Consider the following 5,481-nt stretch of genomic DNA (forward strand, 5'->3'; position numbering starts at 1 on the left):
GAATCTTGGCCATTCCCGCCTTTCAACTCCCCTAGACTAGACTTTTGGGTCTTATAAGGAACTAATTGAAACTTTCAAATATGTATAAAATAGGAATTGAACGCCAGGAGACAGAGTATGAACAAATAAAAAAGAAGAGGAAACAAAAGAAAATTCTTTTCTTTTACATATCTATATACATCCTTTACATATTTCTATAAATATCCTCTTTATCTTTACTTGTCTATTTTCGACATCTATAAATAGAGTAAAAAATATATATAGTTTAGTTAAAGGGTAGATTTCCAGACATCATCATGTATCAGTATTTTTCATGATCTATATTATTAATGAATCCGTAGAATAGATACTCATACAAATTCATGATGTGCCAAGAACCAGATTTGAACTGGTGACACGAGGATTTTCAGTCCTCTGCTCTACCAACTGAGCTATCCCGGCCATTTCCGACACATTATCCTTATTTTAATAGATGACTTTGGTCTATGTCAATTGTAAATAAGAAAAAAGGTATTCCAAAGTCTTCTTTTTGAAGATATACGAAATTTCAGGGCTTGGATAAGCCTTTCGAAGTTTCAGTACAGTAGACAGTTAATCATTCAAATTTCACAGATTACTTGCGCAAGGATGTTCGTTTGTACGTCTATCATATAGAATATATACCACAAGCCTTGTGATAAGAAATCAAATTTCCGCTCAAATACGCTTGTGAAAGAGTCGAATGAATGAGAAACATAACAAAGTCTGAATTGCTAATGAACGGATAAATAATTAAAGAGGCCAACGGGCCTTTTTAGGGTTTTGGGGATAGAGGGACTTGAACCCTCACGATTTTAAAAGTCGACGGATTTTCCTCTTACTATAAATTTCATTTTTGTCGTTATTGACATGTAGAATGGGACTCTATCTTTATTCTATTCGATCTGATTAATCAATTCTTCAAAAGATCTATCAGACTATGATGGAGTAAATGATTTGATCAATGAATATTCGATTATTTTTTCAACTTGTAGATCTTGGAATCGATTCATAACAATTCGTTCATTTTTATATATAATTTTATATATATATATAAATATAAATATAAAAAATTATAGAAATATAAAAAATAGAGATTCGAGTTGTCATTAATCAATATAGTATTTCAGTACGTAATACGTTTATCTTTCATCGTTTCTGGAGTTTCGATGGAAGGATTCATTCCTTTACTAACGCAACGTCGTCAACTCCATTTGTTAGAACAGCTTCCATTGAGTCTCTGCACCTACCCTTTTTTTTCGGAAAAAAGGATTTGGCTCAGGATTGCCCATTTTTAATTCCAGGGTTTCTCTGAATTTGAAAGTTATCACTTAGTAGGTTTCCATACCAAGGCTCAATCTAATTAAGTCCGTAGCGTCTACCGATTTCGCCATATCCCCCTCTTTTAAGATTAGTATCGCATTATGATGTCCTTCCCCGTTTTCTTTCATTTGTATTATACTGGAACCACTCAAGTCATTAGAATACCGATTCCTCTATTGAAAAGTGTTTCCTCCTATTGGATTTCTTGTCTATCTTCTTTCATCTCTCTCTTCTCTATCGGAGACCCATATTTGTTCCGATCCAAAATGATTCTATCATTTCTGTATCTGCAATTCAATATATATCAATATAGATAGATATATGAACATATATATTTGCCCCTCTTTCTATTATTTTTTTAGTAAAAAATTTAATACTTAAACGGTCGATTCCCTTGTTCGTCTTATCTTCCACCTTTCAGAATGAAAACATAGAAACGCTTCATTATCATCTCAATTGCATTAAATGCAATTAAGATTAACACATTAATTATTGATACACATCCATTTGATAAATAGATCAAAATTTTCTATCGCTATATTCTATTAATCGTTATATTAATTATTATGTTCTATAATAGAACAATTCCAATATTGAATATTTATTTGAAATGAAATTAGATTCTATATTCATATTAATTAGGAATAGCTAAGATCCCAGTAATTTAGTAAATTACTATGCATGTAACATTTCTGTTATGTGAGCCCGCTTAGCTCAGAGGTTAGAGCATCGCATTTGTAATGCGATGGTCATCGGTTCGATTCCGATAGCCGGCTTTTCTCTATTGATTTTATTTTTGACATAATTGATAAATCAAATAAATAAAGAAACGACTTCTTACCCTTTTTCAAAGGTCACCGATCTATGATGTCGTAGGAACTTACTTACCTTTATGACTAAAGGAGGGGTTCTATTTCTGTAGAACAAATCAAGAAAGGAACTCTTACTTTTTTATATCATTTACATATACAATAGGATCCGGATATTGATCCAAGTTATCTAATTATTCTTTGTTTTGTAGTACAATACTTTACTGGATTTCACTTCATTTATAATATTTATCATTTAGTTTTCATTTAAGTTTATGAAATTTAAATAAAATAAAATGTTTATGAAATTTAAATAAAATAAAATAAGGAGTCTTTATGTCGCGTTACAGAGGGCCTCGTTTCAAAAAAATACGCCGTCTGGGGGCTTTACCGGGACTAACTAGTAAAAGGCCCAAAACCGGAAACGATCTTAAAAACCAATCGCGTTCCGGTAAAAAATCTCAATATCGTATTCGTTTAGAAGAAAAACAAAAATTGCGTTTTCATTATGGTCTTACAGAACGACAATTACTTAAATACGTTCGTATCGCCGGAAAAGCCAAAGGATCAACGGGTCAAGTTTTACTACAATTACTTGAAATGCGTTTGGATAACATCCTTTTTCGATTGGGTATGGCTTCGACTATTCCTCAAGCCCGACAATTAGTTAATCATAGACATATTTTAGTTAATGGTTCTATAGTGGATATACCAAGTTATCGGTGCAAACCCCGAGATATTATTACAGCAAAAGATGAAAAAAAATCGAGAACACTGATTCAAAATTATCTTGATTCATCCCCCCCTCAGGAATTGCCAAAACATTTGACTCTTCAGCCATTGCAATATAAAGGATTAGTCAATCAAATAATAGATAGTAAATGGGTCAGTTTAAAAATAAATGAATTGCTCGTTGTAGAATATTATTCTCGTCAGACTTAAACCTAACTAAAAAACAAGGGTTCGGACAATTTCGTCCTCCCCTTCGCCGAAGTCTAAGTAAAGAGACCGAAGGAAAGTAAGGTTTTGATCCGGAAATTTTTCTATCATTCATCTATCATTGATCGGTAGGGGGATTTTCATCTCTTGTGCATTCTTTCCAGTCTTTTCGTTTCCGTACCACAAAAATTCGAAATAAAGAATCCATAAAGGTCTAACCGTTGGAATAATAGTATCGATTGTTATTTGATTTGATACATTGTGGTCAGTAACATTGTTGAATTAGTACGGAAAGAGAGGGATTCGAACCCTCGGTAAACAAAAGCCTACATAGCAGTTCCAATGCTACGCCTTCAACCACTCGGCCATCTCTCCTACAGAATGATTATGGCCCAGAAACCGAGTTAATAGTGAGTCATTAATATTCAATTTTTTTTTTGATAGGCACGTCCAACCAATTCTAACTATACAAATAATTTTTTTTTAACTATGTTTAATGGATACTTTTAGCTCATGATTCTATTTAGTTTTTTAAACTATGATTCCTTTTTTCTAAAAATTCGACTTTTACAGTTTTCGATTTTTCACCAACAACTGTTTATCCCATACATATATCTAGTCACAAGTTATGAATCATAGAATGATTATTCGATTCTTTTTGCTCTTTTTTGTATCATAATTCAATCAAAAAACTTCTAGAATTACCCCAGTCAGATAAATAAAATTCTTTTTTTCTTCAACTTCGCTGAAATCAGAATAGTTCTCTTCATTCTGATCCTACTACATTTGGATGAAATTTAACCGGATTGAAATATTTCTTCTCTTTTATTGATTCCTGTGAAATCAAAAAGAAACAATTTTAATATCGAGTGGGATTTTTTAATGAATCCGTTTTTATGTTATTTCGTACTATGCAATTCCTTTGTTTGTGGGATCATTTTCTCACGAGAGGTAATTAAAAGAAATTATAGAATGGGGTTGTTACCGATGCCTAGATCTGGTGGGATAAATGGAAATTTTATCGATAAGACCTTTTCAATTGTAGCCAATATCTTATTACGAATAATTCCGACAACTTCCGGGGAAAAAGAGGCATTCACCTATTACAGAGATGGTGCGATTTGATTTTTTTTTTTTTCAATTTTCTTTACCGCTCTCCGTCTTAGTAGAAAGACACAGTATTCGGGATAGAAAGAAAACAATAATTGAAATAAATCTACGCTTCTTGGAGGTGCAATTTGAAAATCAAAAAATTCCTTCTGTCGTGTATCCCCGATTAATGTAACCTTAGATGCTAGAATTGTCGATTCTAGTATTAAGCGAAAGGTGTAACCTATGGATTAAGTCAACCCTACTCCACTAGTAAAAATATTCACTAGTAAAAATAGGTAGCAGAGGGGAAGAAGCACTACACCTAGGAATCAACAACACGAAAACTTTGTTATAAATTATACCTTTTCCTTATCGGGATCGGAACTTAGAAAAATGGTTGGGACAACAAACATCCATCTCGTTTGTATTTTGGATACCTGTATAACCATCGAAGACTGTTGAAGTGACTAATTCCTGGAAATTTAGAGGCGTTGAGGACAAAGAAATTGTTAGAGTTACCATTTTTATTTTTATCTAGTAAACCATGCTTGATGTTAAGAAAAGATCTTTTACAGGAAGGTTGGCTAGAGATTTTTTGTAAAAACGCTAGTCCCATGAGTTCATAATGAGAGTATTTCAATGTTTTTTGATTTCATGTATTATTCTCATCTCATTATGCGCATCAGATAAAGGGGGAGCCGTATGAGATGAAAATCTCACGTACGGTTCTGGAACGGAGATTCTTTCAATGGAATAACGAACGACCGTAACGGATGTCGGCTCAATCCGAAGGAAATTATGCGGAAGCTCTACAGAATTATTATGAAGCTATGCGACTAGAAATCGATCCCTATGATCGAAGTTATATACTCTATAACATAGGTCTTATCCACACAAGGAACGGAGAACATACAAAAGCTTTGGAATATTATTTTCGGGCACTAGAACGAAACCCGTTCTTACCACAAGCTTTTAATAATATGGCTGTGATCTGTCATTACGTGCGACTATCTCCACTATAGAAAGAAAAAAAAGAGAAAATTCGCTAATAAATACTAAAAAAAATAGGCTTTCTACATATGTATTGTCCAAACTAACGATTTGTATCAGCTGTAGCAAAGAAAGAAACTTCATAGAAGCAGAAATATGAAGAAATAGGTATGCCTAGATACTTTATTCTATGGATAAAGGATCTAATTGATAGAAGAAGCACCGTAAAGATCAATTAGTCAGGTTTTTGGCCGATACAATAAAAACTGCTTACTTATATCATGATATAAGATCAAAATGAAGGAATCCA

The 5,481-nt window shown here is 32.9% G+C and overlaps 3 non-coding genes across 3 annotated transcripts; 1 reads left to right on the forward strand and 2 right to left on the reverse strand.

Moving 5' to 3' along the window:
• Window positions 1–368: 368 nt before the first annotated feature.
• On the reverse strand, window positions 369–441 carry TRNAF-GAA (transfer RNA phenylalanine (anticodon GAA)). The gene has a single exon. It is a non-coding gene; the product is annotated as a tRNA-Phe (tRNA).
• A 1,603-nt stretch (window positions 442–2,044) lies between these two features.
• TRNAT-UGU (transfer RNA threonine (anticodon UGU)) lies at window positions 2,045–2,117 on the forward strand. The gene has a single exon. It is a non-coding gene; the product is annotated as a tRNA-Thr (tRNA).
• A 1,260-nt stretch (window positions 2,118–3,377) lies between these two features.
• Window positions 3,378–3,464, reverse strand: TRNAS-GGA (transfer RNA serine (anticodon GGA)). Its single transcript has one exon. It is a non-coding gene; the product is annotated as a tRNA-Ser (tRNA).
• Between the last annotated feature and the right edge of the window lie 2,017 nt (window positions 3,465–5,481).

The sequence above is a fragment of the Cucumis melo genome, unplaced genomic scaffold, assembly GCF_025177605.1.
Source record: "Cucumis melo cultivar AY unplaced genomic scaffold, USDA_Cmelo_AY_1.0 utg001474l, whole genome shotgun sequence".
In the NCBI taxonomy this organism is placed as follows: domain Eukaryota; kingdom Viridiplantae; phylum Streptophyta; class Magnoliopsida; order Cucurbitales; family Cucurbitaceae; genus Cucumis; species Cucumis melo.